General features: G+C 40.1%; 1 protein-coding gene across 5 annotated transcripts in view; it reads left to right on the top strand.

The window, feature by feature from the left end:
* The window catches only part of CRCT1 (cysteine rich C-terminal 1), a 146,271-nt gene that overhangs the window by 74,899 nt on the left and 49,888 nt on the right, over nucleotides 1-21,484 (top strand). The window lies entirely within an intron of this gene.

The following is a 21,484-nucleotide window of genomic DNA, read 5'->3' as shown; positions in this document are numbered from 1 at the left end:
AAATTCATTCTAAAAAGGTCCCAGAATAAATTAACCTAGACAAACAAATAAGCAAATAAAAAGAAAAGAAAAAAATCATATAAATGACAGTGATTAGAAAAAAAGATACACCGGTAGAAAAGGAAAAGAGAAAAAAGAAAGAAAGAAAGGCCAAATATATATTAACTCTGCCTTAGCTCAAATTCTTGGATTTCTGCTGTGGACAATGACCAAGCAAATATCCATCAATATAGATGGATAAATTTTCTCTCACCTGGTTCACCAAAGGAACAAGTAGGAAAAAAGCCTGATGAAGCTTGCAGGGTGACAGTGATTGAGATAGTGGCCCTTATATAGCTAACCATGTGGGTGCTGCCCTCTGTGGGATGGACTGATTAATTTCCAATCAAACCTAACTCCACCTCTGTCCATGTTTACCTTCCTACTTCTTTGCATTCTCATCTATGAGATGATTGCAGAAAAGCTGGTACTGAAGCTCCTTCTAACAGGAGGACATGTTGCAGGGCACTTTTTTTTCAGGCCCACACACTTGTGAAAAGCAGATTCTGTTTTTTAGAGGACTCGTGTAGTTCATCCCCTTTAGTACCACGAGAAAGGTAGCAAACTGTATGGTACTTGGCAGGTATGCAATAAATGCTTATTTAATTAAAATGAACGTAGGTGCTCTGGCCAGGTGACTCGGTTGGAGAGTCATCCAGTGCACCAAAAAGGTTTCAGGCTTGATTCCCAGTCAGGGCACATACCTAGGTTTCCGGTTTGATCCCCTGTTGGGGCATGTACAGGAAGCAACCAATCAATGTTTCTCTCTTCTATCAATGTTTCTCTCTCTCTCTCTCTCTCTCTTTCTCTCTCCCCCCCTCCCCTTCTCTCTGTAAAAATCAATAAAAGCATACCCTTGGGTGAGGATTAAAAAAAAGAAAGAAAATGAACGTAGGCCAGTAGGCTCACCTAACATGTCTTTTTGCAATAATAATTTACATTTATTGAGACTTTGCTATGTGCAAGATATTATGCTGAAGACTTTTCACATATCATCTCATTTAATCTTCACCACATTTCTGTGAGATATTTATTTTTTCCCATTTTACAAGTGAAGAAATAGGTTCAGAGAGTATATGAGTCATCTCCAAGTTCATACAATGAATAGGTGGAGGAACCAGGGTTTGAACCTATATCTACCTTATGACAATGCCCTTGCTCTTAACCTTTATATTAGCTTATCTCTGTGTTTTGATTGTATTTTCCCATTATGCAAAAATCATGCTTTGTTTTAGGAGTGTCAGATCCATCCAAACACACACACACACAAATGAAAAAATAATAAAAAGAATGCTGTCAGCCAGGAAGAGAAGAAACATTCTCTGGCCCTTTGAAGGCTCTTTTCTAGACTATAAAAGTAGAAGTTAATGGGCTAAATACAGAAGTAATGTTTTCAGACATGTTCAGAGTAAATTTAGAGTGAACTTTCTTCTGGGGCTTTCTTTTATCCATTGGTAGTCTGGCAGCTTTGGACCTGAATGCTTGGGAAAATGCCACTTATATACATAAAGTATATCAAATATAATGCCTGTGGGAAGCAAACATAGTCAGAAGGCTGTAGTAGGCAGGAAGAACCAGCTTTTCTGTACCTTGCCACCAGGTGTGATGATGATGATGATGAAGATGATGAAGATGATGACTGATGAAGATAGCAGTTATTACTGTCTTCTAGACTAGAAGGTTTTACATGCTTATCTATTTATCCCTCGCAATAACTCTGTAAAGTCATCTCATTTTACAAATAAAGAAATGAAAGCATAGAGAAATTTAATAATTCATCCCAAATTACAGCTTGTAAGTGGCCGCTCTATGGTAGAAACCCATGCGGTCTGATGTGAAGGCCCTGCACTTAGCCAGATATATACCACATATGTGGGGTTGATGCATTCCTATCTGGGCACTCCTTCAGGGGAGCCATCATATCATATTCACCCCAAAGCTGGACAGTGCCTGGGACTTAGCAAACACTTAGTGTGTGTTCACAAAATGTTAATGGCCACACCACTGAGCTACACCCATTGCTCTTATAGCCAGCGAGTCCTAGACCAAAGTGACCACACAAAAAGTTTTGTGGTCCCTTGGATGTTATGGTCTTTTTCAGGTGTACTCATTTTTTGGAATTATGCTTATGTTTGTTGCAATGACTGCCTTTCAGACCCCCGGTCTCCACACTGAGATTTTAAAGCCATCTTTGCCCTGCAACTCCAGGGTTCTAGGTCAGAACTTGGAAACCTGTTCCATGGTTCGACTGCTCACAGAACTCTAGCATTCACTCTTTTGTATTCTTTGTGTCTAGATTTCTCTTCTTCTTCTAACCTGCTTAGCATAATAGACAAAAGTATAAACTTAGGAGTTAGAAAGATTTGAGCTCAAATTCCAGCTGTCTTTTCTGGCTGTATTTCTTGGTCAATTATCTAATCCTTTGAACATGTTTCCCAACTTTTATAATGGGAATAGTAATACTTACATTACTTACATCACTGGTGGAGATTACTTAAGATAATTTATAAAATTGTTTAGGATCAACTTAGCATAAATGCTTAGTAAACTGTATAATTATTATAAGTTCCTTTAAAAAATTAATAAGTTCCTTTGGCATCTAACAGTGTTTTACACATAGGTGCTCAATCATGTTTGATAAAAATAAATTAGGATCCAACAAGAGGCCTTTAAAGGCAAAATACTACTCTGTCAAAATGATTGCTTCAGAAGGTAAATCATGATTCAGGTTTTTTAAAATAACACTTTTTCTGAGATATAATTCACATACCATAAAATTCAATCTATTTTATTATTATTGATTTTAGAGGGAGGAAGTGAAAGCAAGAGAGAGAGAGAGAGAGAGAGAGAGAGAGAGAGAGAGAGAGAGAGAGAGAGAAACATTGATGTGATAGAGAAACATCAATAGGTTGCTTCTCCTATGCACCCTGACCGGGATTGAACTCACAACCTTCCGGTGCATGGGATGATCCAAACACTATTCAGGGGAAATTGTACCTTTTAAAGTGTGCAGTTTAGTGGTTTTCAGTATAATCACAGAGCTATGCAATTAAGTTATTGTTATTATGGTGCCTGTGTCCTTAAGTAAGTTTCCTCACTTCTCAATGTTCCATTTCCCCCCTATAATAGCTATAAGGTGTTACTAGTGCCAGGGCACAAGTAGACACATGTCAGATCATTTCTGCTGCAGTTCTGGAGAACAGTGTGGTTCTACCAGGGCCTGCACACCGTTTGGAAAGGAACCAAAGCGATGGTTTCTAAAGATCACCTTGATGACACCCGCAGAGGTTTTCGCCTGCCTGGGTTCTGAGAGGTCGTTTGGCCCAAGGAAGCAGAGTCCTGGAGCCCAGAGCTAGTCTCAGCTACACCATTTCTCTGGATGTGGGCCTAGTTCTACTCTTCTCATGATCCTCTGCTCATTCCACATCCACACTGCTCTGGGTTCTCAGGGGTGATCCCACTTGGATTTTAGGCCCAGTTGAGAAAGCTATTGCGCTATTGGCTACTGGATTGTCTTTAGAGGGAAGCTCTGTCTTAGAATGTTAAAAATCACTATCATTATACCTGTGAAAGTCCCAGATTTTGGATTTTCCACTGGATGTCAGCTGAATTTTATTTTCATGTCACACTGGATTGTCTTTAGAGGGAAGCTCTGTCTTAGAATGTTAAAAATCACTATCATTATACCTGTGAAAGTCCCAGATTTTGGATTTTCCACTGGATGTCAGCTGAATTTTATTTTCATGTCACATCCTATTCAAGAGAGACCTTCTTCAGCTTAAGGTCTGTGCCTATCATAAGAACCAAACATTCTCTCTGTGCTATAACCACTGTATTGAGGTTTCTCAATGAACTCAACTTAAAGCAGATATGTGAGAGTTGATCCAGGAACACTGGTACATATTAAAATCTCTCTTTTCTCTAAAAGCAGCTTAGGAAGCTTCTCTTAGCTCACAGTATGATGAAGTGGGGAGAATGTTGACTTTGCAGGAAGACAGATAGTCTTTGTATCACAGCTCCAACATAACCACCTGTAACACCTGGGGCGAGTTTCTAAATGGGAGTCTCTGTTTCCACACCTGTGCAATGAGGATAATGTTAGATATGTGAGCATTAGATGAGGCAATATTAGAATAATGCTCAGCACATGATAAGGGTTCAGTATATTTTATTTTATTTCCTTCCTATTCTCAAATTTAATCTGATTAAGATAATGTTATCAATAAGTTCTAGGGGTGATGATTCCTAGAGATGATTCTTTTAAAAATATATATTTTTAAAATTATTTCAGAGAGAGGAAGGGAAAGGGAGACAGAGAGAGAGAAACATCAGTGATGAGAGAGAATTATTGATCGGCTGCCTCCTGCATACCCCCTACCAGGGAATGAGCCTACAACTCAGGCATGTGCCCTTGACCGGAATTGAACCAAGGACCCTTCAGTCTGCAGGCCAACCCTCTACCCACCAAGACAAAACGGCTACGGTTGGAGATAATTCTTAACACTGTTCCTTTCTGGTAGTTTCTCTTCCTAAGTGAAATCAGAGACCAATGGGTTGAACTGATGTAACCCACCCCTCAAAGGAGCTTAAAATTTCTGTTATGAAAAGTCCATGAGGAAGATGGAACCACTAGCAAGACCAGCTAAGAATGTGCCCACCCCCAGATTCCTTTTTAATTTTGTCACATCATTGTTGATATCCAAGTAATGGAGTCTCATAAAGAGACGACTGCTGACATACCCAGGCTTTCAGATTGTATGTAATATGAAGTGTCAGAGACTTGGTCTGTCCATATCTAACTGAGCAGAACCGTGGGACCCTCAGTCACTTGCTGAAATCTACTTAGGGCAACTGAAGACTGGGTCTCAGAAGCTCAAATGGTCCTTGTAGCCACAACATCAATAACCTGTGATGACACTGAGGAGAGATTGCTCTCTGATGGATTTAGAAACTCACTGACTTGATAAACCTGACTGAAGGGAGAGGAAGTTGGATTAGTACTGGAACTCTAGGATTCTTGAAGATGATCTAGAACTTGATCTAGACAATTTGCAACCTGTGATTATTAAGGCATCTGATTACAAAAAATCTAGAACCTATACAAAGTAATTTCCCTAAAAGGCTATGAAATATGTTCAAAATGTTAGGGGGAACTCTCCTTTCACAGCATTTCATATATATGTACTATTGATTTCAGAGAGGAAGGAAGAGAGAGATAGAAATATCAATGATGAGAGAGAATCATCGATTGGCTGCCTCCTGCACTCCCCACACCCAGGCATGAGCCCTGACTGGGAATGGAATTGTAACCTCCTGGTTCATAGGTTTATGCTCAACCACTAAGCCACGGCCGGACACATTTCATGCTTTTGAGTATCATTATGAGATGAAAATATTGGCATTTAAGCATGAGTTTGAGTTTTGGAATCATTCATAAGTATTTGGAACCAAGTTTGATAAATGAAGAGAATAACTCAGGAGGCTAAAAAAAAGGGGGGGTCCATTGTTAAGCATTAAACTAACCAGACTGTTTCTACTCCAGTGGCTCTCAGTAATTTCTAAGCAAATTTTACATGAACACTTTCTTTGATCCCATGATCCTTCTCATTGTGGGAATGTGCTTTCAGTGGTAAGACAGTCCAACATTGTGTGGAACAGTACGCTGATGCTAGATCAGGAGTTTGGGCATTAGAGAAACTGTTGAAGATGTATGTATATCACACACACACACACACACACACACACACACACCCCTCTACACATACTTCCATATACAGTAATATACATTATTGAAGATCTAACATGTAAGGGCTTATGGTAAGCGCAGTGTCTTCAATGAAATCACATTGGTTTGGGATTATTTACAAGCCTGGAGTTTTCCTTCACTCCTTTTCAATGACCTTGGCACTCTCCTGTTTGAAAGGGTATGGAGGATCTGTCATTTGGGATTGCCCAGGATGTATTATGCATGCATGTGCATACACATACACAAATATACATATGAATATACATCTATCCATTCCTAAATCATCATATAGTATTTTCACTAGGGACACACTTGCTCTACAATACCCAATCAGGTTGATTTTTCTTGCCAGCTGGATGAAGAGAGAATTGTTAAAAAGTATATCTTGGGCTGCTTAGGATGACATCTTTGAATAGGACTAGAGAGAAACAAATCCTCTATGATTTATAGATATCAGGCTGGGATTTAACTTTAATTAATTGTATTGATTATTGCCATTATCTATGATAATTTTATTTGTTTTCCCTTTAAAAGTTAATTATATTTACTTTACTTATGAGTAAAGCCGCTCCACCCATGTGCTAATTCCTTGCCTCTGGCACTAATTTATGGTTCAGAGCTTGGGTCTCCTGGGACTATTTGTTTAAATCACTTCTGAGCATTTGGACTCTCAGAGGAAGGACAGTGAAGTGGGATCTGTGGAAAACCACATCGGCAGTGTCTCAGTTTTGCTTACGTGGCAGGTTTTCTTCCTTGAGAACTAATTCTTGAAATAGGGACACTAGATTACCAGCTTAGCAAGATAATTGCAAAAGACAGAGTAATTATTTTATGTCACTGTTATAGGGTGACTAAGGTCTCAGAGATTGATGGTGTTCTCTAATCCAGTTGCCCCAGTTTGTGCAGGTCAAAGGCACAAGGGCAGAATCTGATGATCCCTGAGGCTCAGGACCCCTGGCCAAGGGAGACTAATAAAGCCCTTTAAGATGTTCAAAGATGACATCCACTCATTTCTGAGATGTATAAGGCTTGAGTGACAGGTGTACTCATGGAGAGTGGGGCTTCTGGGGCCTCTGCTACAAGAGGAGAGGCTATTCGCCAGGGCTTTTCTCACACCTGTCTCCTAAGTCTGGTTCACATAGAAGAATTCAGGGCACACAGAGGATAAAACTCATAAAGGAATATGTTTCTTGACTTCTCCCCAAAAACTAAAACAAAATCTATAGGGAACTTGTTTAGACCAATGATTAAGAACATAAACCTTGGACTCTGACAGATCTGGGTTGGAATTCTGCCTTTGCCACCCACTGAGTTATGTGAATTAATATCTGTAAATATGGGGAATTTTCTTCATAGAGTTGTTACAAAGCTTAAAAGGGGTAAGTCAAGTGCCTGGAATAAAACTGCCATTCAATAAGAGATAGGAATTGCTGGTTTTTACTCGAATAAAAAATACTATTTTTTTGCATTTGATTGACATACTATATTTTCTGTGGATAATATCATTGTGAACATTACTCCTACCAGTTTTATTTAGAGAGTTGAAATATGCCAGATGTTGTGCTTGGGTTTAATCAGCATCTCTGAGTGCCTACTAGTATTACTGTACCAAATCGCCTGTGATTGGTCTGCTTGGAAGAGGGCCTTGGTTCTGGCTCAGTTGGCTGGTGGGTCACATTGGTTAAAGGTGATTAGGGATGCCAATAATCTTGGTGCTATTTATAGTGATGGTAATGATGACACAAACTCTGTTCATAATGGAGGTAGAATTCTCAAGTCAAATGCACGTAATTTGCAGCAGCAGGGCACAGCATAGGCCAGCTGTTGGCAAACTACGGCCTGCGGACCGGATCCGGCCCGTTTGAAATGAATAAAATTAAAAAAAAAAAAAAAAAAAGACCGTACCCTTTTATGTAATGATGTTTACTTTGAATTTATATTAGTTCACACAAGCACTCCATCCATGCTTTTGTTCCGGCCCTCCGGTCCAGTTTAAGAACCCATTGTGGCCCTCGAGTCAAAAAGTTTGCCCAGCCCTGGCATAGGCCCTAGATCTGCTTGCAGGATACACAGATGGTCTTATTCTTTTTCTTCCTTCACTTTATGACTGATCTACAGGGGAGAGGAATTCTAGTGTATACTTGTCTTGCTTTTTAAATCTATAACCTTTCTTCTCTGGTTATACTCTAGCTCCTGGAAGCTCCTTTCTGGTTGTTTGGTTGTTCTTAGCCATCTCATCCTCACCAGGAAGGTTACTCTTCCCATACCTTGAGATCATGGATTCTTTGGGGGGTTTTATAGATAGAAAAATCTTCCTGTCCCTTCTCTTTCATGAAGTCAGAGATTCCTAGCAATCTCTAATGGATTATAGATTTATGAATTTTTCCACTTCCTGCCTCCTGCCTTCCTATCCAATTGAAGTTTGATGGACAAGTAGTACTGAGAAGTTCAGATGGGTCTAAGTCAGCGGTTCTCAACCTGTGGGTCACGACCCCTTTGGCGGTTGAACGACCCCTTCACAGGGGTCGCCTAAGACCATCCTGCATATCAGATATTTACATTACGATTCATAACAGTAGCAACATTACAGTGATGAAGTAGCAACAAAAATAATTTTATGGTCGGGTCACAACATGAGGAACTGTATTTCAAGGGCTAGAAGGTTGAGAACCACTGGTCTAAGTGATGACATTTGATGACTGAGGTATGTTCTGCAGCTTTAGAACCTTCCTCTATGTTCATGTAAAGTTGACCTATCAAGTTTAACTGCTTCTTTCTTCTACAGGCTGAGCAAAGCCAAATTCAATTTAGGTCTTTATATAGAGCCAGAGGCAAGTTGAGTCAAGTACATATCAAATTCAGATCCTACCTGCTGCAGGACTGGTTCCCTTATTATTAGTTCTACAACCCAGCAATGTGGGGACTAGGCTGAGGTATTTGTCAGACAGCATTGTGATGATAAGGCAGACTGGATCTCTATTTTGAGAATTGTCATGAAGGGAGGGCCCTTTGATATTAATTTAAATATAGATTCTGTGGCCCTCACCCTAGGAAACCCAGAGGTTGGCTACTCTGATCCACATCTGCACCAAACCTATGGCAGAGGACTCCACTTCAACCTTTAGCCAATTGGAAAAGGGAGTGTTACATGTTTTAATTCTTATACCTAGGAAATATTCACAGGAGCTGATGGATATTCTTCTGGACCATTGGAAAAGGAGTAGGAGGAAAAGTGTCAAATATACATCCAGTAATCATTCTCTAGATACAGTGTCAGTAATAGGAGAGCTAACCTCCAAACCCTTTCTATGAAAATATAAAAAATAAATATGATAAGGCAAAGAACACTAGATTATTCCTGAATCATTTCTCTCATACCTCAAAGGCAAATTGTTGGCAAGTCTTATTGATTCTACCTTCAGATAATAACCAGAAACTACGCACTTCTCACCATGTCCATTGCTATCATCCTGGTCCATTTCTTGCCAGTACTATTAGCCTCCTAACTGACATGTCTGCTTCTACTCTTAACCATCTACAATCTGCCAACATAGTTGACAGAGTGAGCATTTTAAAACAGAGGTTTGAGCATGTCATTACTCTGCTTAACATCCTCATGGATAAACTTTCTTTACTCAGCTACCTCATCTATAAAATGGGGTGATAATATGTGCCTTATTTACCTCAAAGAGCTATTCTGAGGATAACATGGAAAAATGATATCCTTACTTACATAAATAAAGAAACAAAGCAAGAAAAATCTCTTGTCAAATTATGTGTTGACATGCTTAGAACATATGGTCATTTCCCCTGTTACCTAACTAACATGGTGAACATAAGTGCTGAAGAGTTAGTTGGTTTGAATTCTTGTAGTAAGAGGACTGAAAGTTGCGCAGTCCTCTTGAAGAGTCTAAGTTCATCTCATTTTTCTCTTTGGGTCTCTGGGTAGAGGCGCACCGGGACCTTTTCCAGCTGGATGTTTTAGTTGTGTGATGGCCAACTTGTGTGACATAACGCCTAGGGCTGCTGTACTGCAAACGCCCAAACGCCATGTTCTAGTGTTCTGTGCTTGGTTACTAATGTCTGTCATGAGCACTTGGCCCAGTACATGGAGACTTCTGCTGATGCACCAGTGCTGGTCCGGCCCTCAGCACAGGCCAGGCCCCTGACCAGCACTCCCACTATTGATTTATTTTTAGTATCTGGAAAATTTTATTTACCAAGGAAATTCAGGCTTCCAGGGCCTCACCAAGGGCCTCAGCACTGGTTGAGTTTTCTTCAGTTAAGAGCACAAGGTCTGAGGTCTGAAGTTGGCTAGATTTGGATTTGAGTCTCCTTTCTGCTACTTGGCTATGTCACCCAGGAAAGTGATAGAACCTCCCTGACCTCAAGTTTCCTCAAATGTAAAATTGAGGTTCTTTTATTCAAGTGGCCACTCACACAAAATGTATCTATTAAGTAAGCAAACGCTGGGCATTGTGCTAGGTGCTGGGAAAAAATGGTGAATGAATACATGGTCTTTGCCTTCAGAGCATTGAAAGTGTAAGAGATAGTAATAATAACTACCTCATCATGTTTTTCTAAGTTATTCTAAAGTATATGTGTAGTGGATACCTTGGGTCATCTCCTCTGCTGCTACCTTTTCTGAGGACTTCCCATTTTCTTCCAAGCCCTATCCAAAGTTATTTGGTTCAGGATATCTGCCTGATTGAAGCTAGGCCAATGAATGCCTTCACTTGAAATTCAGTATTAGCACTTTCCATTCTTAGTTTCTGCTTTAAATGGAGGCAATATAAGCTCCAGAAGTATGAAGAGTTAGGTAGCTTGGGAATTAGGAAAAACAATGTCTAGCAAGGGAGAATAATGAACCTGGGACCAGAGGCATCAAGAATGTTGGAGACAAGTGAAGACAAGAGTCCTGATGGCTGAGACCAATTGCACCCCAGCCCTTGAATCTTTTGACACATACCTAAATCCTTTATTTCTGTAGTAATTGTGCTTAAAATAGCTCTAGCTAGTTTCTGTTACTCCCAATCAGTTCCAACACGCTGAAGGCACTCAAAAAGTAGAAGCTTTTATAATTACTGTTCAGAAACATGCAACTTCCCATACTTCCCCCAGCCCTCTTGTGCAGAATGTCACTATCTCCATGGTTCTGGTATGTCCCCAAGTTCTGGACAGTGTCCTGGAGAGCTTCATCTACATCTCTTATGGAAACATCAAACCTAAACCAAGCATGCCCAAACAGAACTTCCCTATTCTAGTCTATGCACTTAGCTTCCTGATCTTCTGCCAGAAATAAAATTACTCATTCAGTTGCTCAAAATCCTGTTATCTTGGATTTCTCCTGCTTCCTAATTTTCCACATCCAGTCATTTAACAAGTTGTGTGGATTTTGATTCTAAACACCTTGTGACAAGGTTTGTTTGTCATTTCTCTCTCAGTATGGCATGATCTCCAGTAGAGAGATGGACTCAGAGGGAGTGGAAAATATCACTAAAACAGCGTTCTAAAGACCCAACAATGAAGTCTTTCTTCAGCCCAATCTAGTATATTACCACTTTCAATTTGGACATAACTGAATTTGTGCAATATCTCAACTCTAGATATCTGCTTAGCAATATTCCTTATTCCCATGATTTAAAACACACATTCAAATAGTCTTCATTTCCCATAGTATTTACCACTTCTTTTCACTGTATCCTTTTAGCCTCTTATTTAACTATTGGCAAAAGATAAGAGAGTGACTGTACTAGACAATATGATTTTCCTCTCCTGGGAACACTGAACTACTCTATCACTTTTTTAAAGATATATTTGAGTTGAAAAAGGAGAAATGAGGGGAATCTGAAGAACTTTGCCCAGACTTATCCTAATATGCTATTCCTGCGTGGAATAAAATATCTTTCTCCCCAGTGATATGTGTAGTCAAACTCCATTAGGAATGGAAATGGAGAGAAATAGACAAGAAATGAATAACTGTATGATATGACAGGTGGTGATAAGAACTGTGGAGGAAAATAAAGCAGAATAAGGAGGATTGGGAGCTACAGTGGGGTGTATTTTATGTAAGGTGTTCAGGGAAGGACTAACTGAGGTGACATTTGGGCAAAGGCAAGTAGGTAGTGAGGACTCAAGCCATGCACCCAGGGGAAGAGTTTTCTAGGCAGAAAAACAAGGGTAAAAATCTCCCTGTGGAGCAAGAAACCAGTATGGCTGGAGTAGAATGAGCAAGAAGCGGGGATGGAAGATGAGGTTAGAAAGGCGGGGACTCTTGTATTATAAAACAGCAATTGAGCTGAAACTGGTTTGGCTCAGTGGATGGAGCGTTGGCCTGCGGATTGAAGGGTCCCAGGTTCAATGCCATCAAGGGCATGTACCTGGGTTGCGGGCACGTCTCCAGTGGGGGATGTGCAGGAGGCGGCTGATCGATGTTTCTCTCTCATTGATATTTCTGACTCTCTCTCTCTATCCCTTTCTCTCTGTGGAAAATCAATAAAATACATTTTAAAAAAACCCCAAAAGACAAACAAACAAAAAAACAGCAACTGGATAGGAAAGTTTTGAGGTGTAAACTAGACCACTTGGCCAGGCACAAATAAAAAAGTTATTTCATGATACAGATTATATATCAGGTGGAGGGGAAGACAGAGAGTGTGCCTAGCAATCCGAGGCTAACACATCCTTATTTGCCCCACATTTGGAATAAAGTAAATGGAATGGCAATAAGAATACAACTAGGAAGAGAAAGCAGATTTTAGTGCAGAGACAATAAAGTAATTATAGCCATGTGTTCATTACGTGCCAGGAATATATTGAATAATTTAAATGCAATATTTCTTTACTTCTCACTATTATTATCTCTTTTTACAAGTGAGTTATAGAGAAGTTAAGCAGCTTTTCCCAAATCAAACCAGGATTTCACTGCAGAGTCTATACAACAGTAGGCAGCCTCTCTATTCAAAATAAGAGAAAGATGGAGCTGGCCGCCAAAGAAGATTCAGAAACCCAGGTTCTGTACAACTCAAGTAAATTAGGCACCCAGGTGTACCCAGAACGAAGGAGAACTTAATCTGTTATGCTGGACAAGTTGGCCCTGTAAACTCTGACGCATCCTACTAATGCGCCAAACTGTGTATACAGGTGGCTTTGGAGTCCATACTACCTGTGGAATGAATGTAAAGAATGGAGCAGTAAAGACCTTCTTGTTCTCTAAACAACTGGCTACGTATGCCCATGTTGAATCACTACTTAGGAAGGTGTTAAAAAGGATCCATGGTCAGCCCCTTGATGTGTTCAAATCCCATACCCCTTGACTGGCCTCATATTAATGAGCGCTGACATAGATGCAGGGTTTTCGTGTTAGATGACAGCATCCAGTGATGCAGTAGCCTTGTGGGAACGATGGTACCCAAGGAGAAGCCTGCTCTCAAGAATGCAGGAAGCCTTTTAGGGTGATAGGATTCAAGAATCTAAGGAACAGTGCCTGAGATGTCCCCAGCTGTTTTACTAAACAACATTGCCAAGGAAAATAAGGTTGCACGAAGGTCAGAATAATTAGATCTTGTTTTTCCATTTAAAAAAGGTGGGACAGCTATGTCAACCCTAGGCCTACTGTATATTATCCATCTGGTGTTGATAAGAAAAAGAGAGCCACTATGTGTATCATGGAAATAAGAAATTTAATGTGTGTGTGGGAGGAGCTGAGAGAGTGAAGGTCTCCAGAGGATTAGAGAAAAATTCAGCATAGGAAAGCCCTAGAAGCTATCATGTCTGTCTGCATTGATCTGCTAGGAATAATGGCTTTCTCTTTGCTCCCACCTTCCAAATGTCACATAAATCTCTTTCACTGGCGGGTTGTAACCGGGAACTATATAGGAAGGGGTTCTGTGTAGTTGTCAGGCTTAGAAAGGCAGGGTGGTGGTGATGATGCCAAATTTGTAGCAGATAATGTAGCAGACCTAGTGTAAAATCTCCAAGAATGCAAGGATCGAGTGATCAAGAGAGAAACCCAACTCTTCACTGATGCTGTCCACTTTTTGACCTGCATTCTTTTACCACACTGGTATGAGAATCCATACTGCTGCTTAGCATCCCTATTTTAAATCAGTGTTACCACCTACACCTTCCTACTATCTATGCACAGAGGAATTATTCAACTTTAGCTTCACTCCAACATGTTTTTCCACCCCCAATAGCTGTTGTAAACTATTACCACTTTATTGAGCTATAAGTCAAACATCAACCTCACTCTCTACTTTTAGAGAAACTAATGATCATTTCTTACTGTCGTGTGACACCTTTAGAAACCTACCTTCTTCTGCACTCCTCCTGATCTCCTTATATTCTCTTTCAGTGGAAAAAGAGTCCCAACTCTGGTTCAATCTCCTTCTTCTTCTCCTTCTCCTCCTTCTTCTTCTTCTTCTTCTTCTTCTTCTTCTTCTTCTTCTTCTTCTTCTTCTTCTTCTTCTTCTTCTTCTTTCTTTCTCTCTCTCTCTCTCTCTCTCTCTCTCTCTCTCTCTCTCTCTCTCTCTCTCTCTCTCTCTCTTTCTCTCTCCATCCTTCCTCCTCTCTATACATTTTCTTTTTATCCTTAGCATAATGGCATGCTCAGGTCTCTGCCATCTTAAAAATAATTTTTTCCTTGATATCGCTCCATGTATTTATTTTCCTGCAGAATTAAGCTTCTTGAAAGAGTAGTCTCCCCTTGACTCTTTCCTCTCCTTCTCATTTTACTATATTCAATTCAGTATGATTTTTACTCCTTTTCCACCACACTTCACTGTATTATTAAAATCAAAGTCACCTAATTTCTAAATTCAGTGGCCATTTTCAGTCCTAACATTTTCTTGGTTCTTTTGTAGCATTTGAACACTTGTCATCTCCATCCTTGATACCATCTTCTCTCTTGGCTGCTGTAATATATCACTACCTCTAATTATCTTATTTTCCCACTCATCATTGTGTGTGGTTTTGTCTTCTGTCCTTCATGCACATTTTAAATACTGCATTCCCCTGTGTTCTAGCTGAAGCTGTCTTCTTTTCTTTATCTTTTCCCTTTTTATGACTTACTCATATCCATGACTTTGACTGTAACCAGTTTGTTTATCTTCCTTTCTGATTTGATGATTTTTTAATAGTGATATATTTTATTTTCTCTTTATGTTTTTTATATCTGCTATAGGTCTTTTTCCCTCCTGGTTACCATGAGGCTTGTGTAACAGTTCTCATTATAATAGTCTCTTTTAAGCTGATAACAACTTAACTTCAATTGCATACAAATATTTTATGCTTTTACTGCCTCCCCTCATACACTTAATATTGATGTCAGAATTTTCTTTTGTATTGTATATGTTCATTAACCAATTTTTGTTAGTTTTTCTTAATAGTCCTGACTTTGAACTTTTATAGTAGAGTATAAATTTATACAACTCAATAATAACAACAAAAAAACCCCACAGTCCATACATTGGTTCTCAACCTTCCTAATGTCGTGACCCTTTAATACAGTTCCTCATGTTGTGGTGACCCCCAACCATAAAATTATTTTCGTTGCTACTTCGTAACTGTAATATTGCTACTGTTACAAATCGTAATATAGATATCTGATATGCAGGATGTATTTTCATTGTTCGTGACCCACAGGTTGAGAACCGCTGGGGCAGAGGATCTAAAGACATTTGTCCAAAGAAGACATACAGAGGGGCTTATTGGTACATGAAAAGATACATCATCAATCATCAGGGAAATGCAAGTCAAAACCACGAGATACCACCTCACACCTATTGGATTGGTTATTAATGCATAACCCATGGACACAGACAATAGGGGGGTGAAGGCCTGGGGCGGGGGGGTAGGGGTGGGCTGAGAGAGGTCATTGAGGGAAAAATGGGGCATATGTAATATGAGTTTATTTATTTAATCATCTATTGAAGGACATTTTGGTTGTCTTCATGTCTTGGCCCCCGTGAATAATGCTGCAATGAACATAGGGATCCATGTATCTTTGTAAATAAATGTTGTTAATTTTTTGGGGTAGATTTGCAGATGAGGGGTTGCTGAGTCATATGGTAATTCTATTATTAATTTTTTAAGGAACTCCATACTGTTTTCCATAGTGACTGTACCAGTTTACATTCCTACCAGCAGTGAATGAGGGTTCCTTTTTTTCTCACAACCTCTTCAACACTTTACATTGCTCGTCTTGTTGGTAATAGCGATCCAAACAGGCATATGGTAGTATCTCATTGTAGTTTTGATTTGCATTTCCCTAATAGCTAGTGAGTTGAGCATCTTTTCATATATCTGTTGTAATTTGTGTGTCTTCTTGGGAGAAGTGTCTGTTCAAGTCCTCTGCCCATTTTTAAATTGGATTATTTTTGTTGTTAATATATATATATATATATATATATATATATATATTTTAGATATCAACCCTTTATCAGAGCTATTATTTGCAAATATCTTCAACCATTTGGTTGTTTACCTTTTTGTTTTGCTGATGCTGTGCAGAAGCTTTTTAGTTTGATGTAGTCTCATTCATTTATTTTTGCTTTTACTTTGCTTGCCTTTAAAGTCAGATTCATAAAGTTTTCTCTAAAACCACAGTCCATAAGGTTAGTACCTGTATTTTTTTACGTAATGTATTGTTTCAGGTCTTATATTTAAGTCTTTATCCATTTGAATTAATTTTTGTACATGGGGACAAACAGCAGTCTAGTTTCATTCTTTGACATATGGCTTTCCAATTTTCTCAGCACTATTTATTGACGAGGCTTTCCATAAGAAAAGATGAAATACTGCCATTTCGATAACATGGATGGATCTTGAGACTATCATGCTAAGTGAAATGAGTCTGACAGAAAAAGTCAAGAACCATATACTCATATGTGGGATATAAAACTGAAAGCAACACGTGAACAAGAAGACAAACAAAAACTCATAGACGCAGACAACAGTATGTGGTTACCAGAGGGAAAGGGGGTCAAATACATGCTGTCAGAAGGAGACTTGACTTTGGGTTCTAAGCACACAAAGCAACATACAGCTGATGTACTATAGAATTGTACACTTGAAACCTATATAGTTTTATTAACCAGTATCACCCCAATACATTTAATAAAAATAGAACTTTACAAAAACCTGGAAAAGTTTAGCATAGACAAATTTTATTGTCAGCTCTTGGATTTAGGGAGAGGTGAGGGTTGCCATTCTGTGTAAGGGGGATGAAAGGTGCCTCCATTTGTTGGAAGGTCAGATTCCTTTTTGAAGGTGTGTGGGTTTGGTGCTTGTGGCATGCCACTGAACTGGATAATTTGATTGATTTCAATAGACATCACAAATCACAACAGAGCCACCACAGGACCCACATCCACCCAGGAGAGGTGCTTATATAAGGATGGGGGCTGGGGAGTGGAGATTAAGTCAGCAGCTTAATCTGATGGCAAAACTCTAGAGAGGAAGCAGAAGACCAGACCTCTTAAGCGAGAGAAAACAGGTCATGGGTGGAAAACCATAAACCTGTGGTTTACCTCAGATTGTGGCATTGCTGCTTAATTTGGGATAAATAAGGCCCTGTGTTATGTTAAGGTGTGACTTAATCTCTCATTGATTGTAGGTAAGGCAGTATAATTAAATTTTACAACATCCACTCATAGAACAAACAAACACTTGAACAATAGGCATGGCTACTGATATTATCACAAAATAGATGGTAATTAGAGCAATGAGTTCCCGGCTGGTGTATCATGGAAAATGGAATGGATTTTAGCCCTCCCCATTATAAGGGCAGCTACGTGTTTGCTGTAAGTGACAGGCAGTGGAAATAATCCCAGATGAAAGGGCAGAGGGTGCTTTGGGAGGGAGAGGTTGTAGCTATGGTGAGTAGTTGCATTACAAACACATCTCTCTCTGCATCAGAGAATGAGGCCCCAATAGCCATTTTCAGGCTTGATGGTGGCTGTGGTGGAGCCACCTGGAATCATGCCGCGGCTAAGGTAGTTTAGGGGGGCCCACTGCAGCGGCGTGGGCTTTTGCACACTGAGCTAGGATTCTTTGGCCATTTCAATATTCCATTATATCTATTAATTTTGTGTGAGCTCCTTGATGAAGAGATTAGGTCTGGTTCATTTTATAATACACCCATCACAAAATTAGTGCTTAGTAAAGTCATAGTAATATACAAATAATCATGTAACATACCAGTAATTTTTATTAGTAGCAATTGTTTATATTTGGGACAAGGATTAAAGATAAAGTAGCTTTCAGCCTGAGTATGGGAATTTGCCTTTGTGGATGGTGACTTTCCCTTGGAAGAAAAAAGAACCCAAATGAAGAGTATGTCACGATGTATGATGACCATATCATAAAACAAAAAAATCCCCTGATTTTTCTGCTGGTGGCCCAGATTGTTGCAGTTTGTTAAAGGCTCCTCTCTAAGTCAGATGCAATAGTTGAGGCACTACGTGATGACTGGGTCCTCCCCAGCCACACACCCACCCTCCATTCCTCTGCATGAGTCTTATGGAAAATAAGCCAATTAGAGATATACTCCCTTCCCTCTTCTTAGGTAACAGCCTAATAATAGAGGGAGAGAGATGGACCAGTGAGACACTGATATTTTCCTGATACACAGGATGGGGGCTTGAGAGAGAAGGGAGGCGGTGTTATGTGGGTACATTTAAAACAATACTGTGACAGTCCTAATCCGTACGTTTTCTTTGAGATGGAAATCCCCATGGTTGAGCCATGGCCCAGAGCAGCTGCTAAAAGCTACAATTATCCTCATAGGAAGGAAGTCCAGCCCGTAAGAATCTTCTATACTGGGTCAAGGTTGGGCTGACTGATTAGTACCATGTGTCTCTCCTCCTAATTCAAACATCCTTTGCTTATAAATGGCTGACCTTCAAGAATGCTTCATCCTGTTCTTAACATATTTTTAATGTTTATCATGCCATGTGCCAGACATACATATACTTTTATATATATGATTTCTCTATCCTCATAAGTACCGTGAGGAAATACCATTATTTTCTCCACTTTTCAGGTGTGATAACTAATACAGGTACCTTGATCAAGAGCACACCTCATGTAAAGTGCACAGCTAAGGTTTGAACCTTGGCAACCTTACTCCCTAAACACTGGGTCTCAACCATCAAATGCTACTGATATGGGATGCTCTTAATCACTGAGAACATCCCATGGAAACATGTTTGCATAATCATACATGTTTGCATAACCATGCATGTTTGCATAATCATACATGTTTGTGTAATGTTTATATATGTATACATAAATATAATTTGCATAGAAGTATTATTTATATGTTTGCAAATATATAACTTATAGATATAATTTGCATATACAAGATGGGGCAAAAGTAGCTTTACAGTTGTGAGTACTCGAAACAGTTTATTTTGGTATTATTACTAATTATTGTATTATTTTCCATAAAAACAACTGTAACCCTACTTTTGCCACACCCTGTAATTTTCACATATAATCATAGACATACATTGTCATATATATATTTACATGGTAATTTACATATAGAAGCGGCCTGGAATTAAATAACTGGTTATTTGGGGGCAAGAGTATTGGTGTTTATTGTATTCATCTGTTTGCTTTATAATAAACATGTAATGACTTGAAACTAAATTTTCTTAATAAAAAAGATTTATTTTTCTTTATTTAAAATATATTTTTTATTGTTGATAGTATTACAGATATCTCCCATTCCCCCCCCCCCCACCCCCCTTTACACTCGTCCACCCAGCCCCAACCCACGCCCCAGGTCTTCACTACCCTATTGAAGATTTATGTTTCTTTATTTAGGACATTTAAAAATATGCATTGACTGAGTTCCTGCCCACTTAGTACAGGATTATGCAAAGCCCTCACAGAACCTGGGTCCAGAGCGGCGCCTGGCTGTCTGGTTGCCATACTGGTTTATTTATTTTTTTCTAGAAAGGAGAGTGGCGGTTTCCAAAGGCGTGCATTACTGTATGGGCCCCAGGACACCTCTCCACCAAGCATTCCTCTTACAGTTGGCTCCATTTTATCTCTGTGATGTCAGCTGTTTTTCAGAGAATCCCCAGATAAACTAGAACAAATGAACTCTCCACATTTTGCCCAGAGCTGTGGGCCTCAAAACTGCCCCAGCTCCTGCGAATGAGGAGCCTCTTCTGCGGGAGAGCTATCTGTTCAGCACTTTACAGTCAGATTCGGGGGCCCCTTTCAGCCTTGTCTGTTTCAATAGGCCCCACTCTCTAATCCTCAACCCCTCCATAGTTACTGGGCCTGTGGCTCTGCAAGCTCCTCACCACTCAGGCAGACAATAGAATCAAAGCCATTTGGCTTCTTTTTCTTAGTTTTTCCCCCCTGTTAAATGGAAATATGTAAAAATAGGGTGTATTCCACTCCAAACTTAGTGCAATTCCAAGCAATGCGGAGAAGAGAGCCACCATTTGCTAGTTGTAGCTCATGTACAAATGGGGAGCACTGAGAATGCTCACACAGAGCCAAGTGACCTGCATCAGTCCTGGGAGCTGACTCCACAGTGTTCTTGTAAGTGGCCAGGACAAGGGTGGACCACAGCCTGGTCTCAGGACCCCCAGGAGAGGTGTACAGATGGCTGTTTTCTGTCTTGAGAAGGGAGAGCCAAGGGGTGTTTACCTCCCTGCTTCTCCATGAGGACTGCTCCAGAAAGGAACTTCGCCAGGCGAGACCAGCGGGCACCCATAGGGCCATCTCTGCCCAGTAGAGCCAAAGCCTGGCAAGAGGTCTAGCTCTGTTGGGGCATCAAGGCAGGGCCTGTCCCAAACCAGATGCTGAGAGACCATTTGTTAGCAGGAGTGGCTCTGTGAAGGGCATCTCTAAAACAAACATACACATAGCAACCCCTCCTTCCCCCACTATCAGCCCTGTGGCTCAGAGCAGCCTGTGGTGGGTCGATACTGAGATTTCAGGGCCCCTTCCTGCAGGTGCTGCTTGCCCAATGCCACACTGGCCTTCCCTGGGCTGATACCACTTCCCATTCCAGCAGAAAGATTCACTGCAGTAACTCCACCACCACCAGGGGCAGCAGTGCAGTATGCAGGCACACCTCAGACATTGTGGATTCAGTTCCAGTCCACTGCAACAAAGTGAATATCGCAATAAATTATATTTTTAAGTGGTCTGCAGACACATTTTAATATGTTGGGTATGATGCAGAAGGATTATACTTCTGTCCTTCAAAAATAAATCTGAATTTTGAAAACTACTCCAGAGGTGATTCTTATAGTAAACCAGAGTTGAAAGGTTCTGCGCCATAACTTCATATCCAGAGGGTGAGGCATCATGACCGGTCAGGGCTGGCATGGAAGAGAAGGTGGCGGAGGGAAGCTCAGGGCTTCTGGCTAAGCTCCTGATAACATACACCTTTCCTGTCCCCTACTCGGTCCCTGCAGTTTTATTCCACTTATTGGCACCCTGAAGTCAGCCTTCCTCTCTGCCCTTACAGATTAACACTCCAGAACTAGAGGTCATGAAAGACTGAGCATAGCTTTACCTACCTAGTTCCTACTTGTCCTTTAAGGGCATTACAAAAACAACCTCTTCTAGCTGAAACCTTTCCTGATCCATCCCTGCTAAGTATAAAAGTATGATATCTCCTCTCTTCGACTCTTTTTAAAAATGTATGTATATTTTTATTGATTT

This window comes from Myotis nattereri, assembly GCF_964212035.1.
Source record: "Myotis nattereri genome assembly, chromosome: 18".
NCBI classification, from domain to species: domain Eukaryota; kingdom Metazoa; phylum Chordata; class Mammalia; order Chiroptera; family Vespertilionidae; genus Myotis; species Myotis nattereri.
The sequence above is the reverse complement of the archived record's forward strand: the minus strand, read 5'-3'. Positions and strand labels throughout refer to the sequence as shown.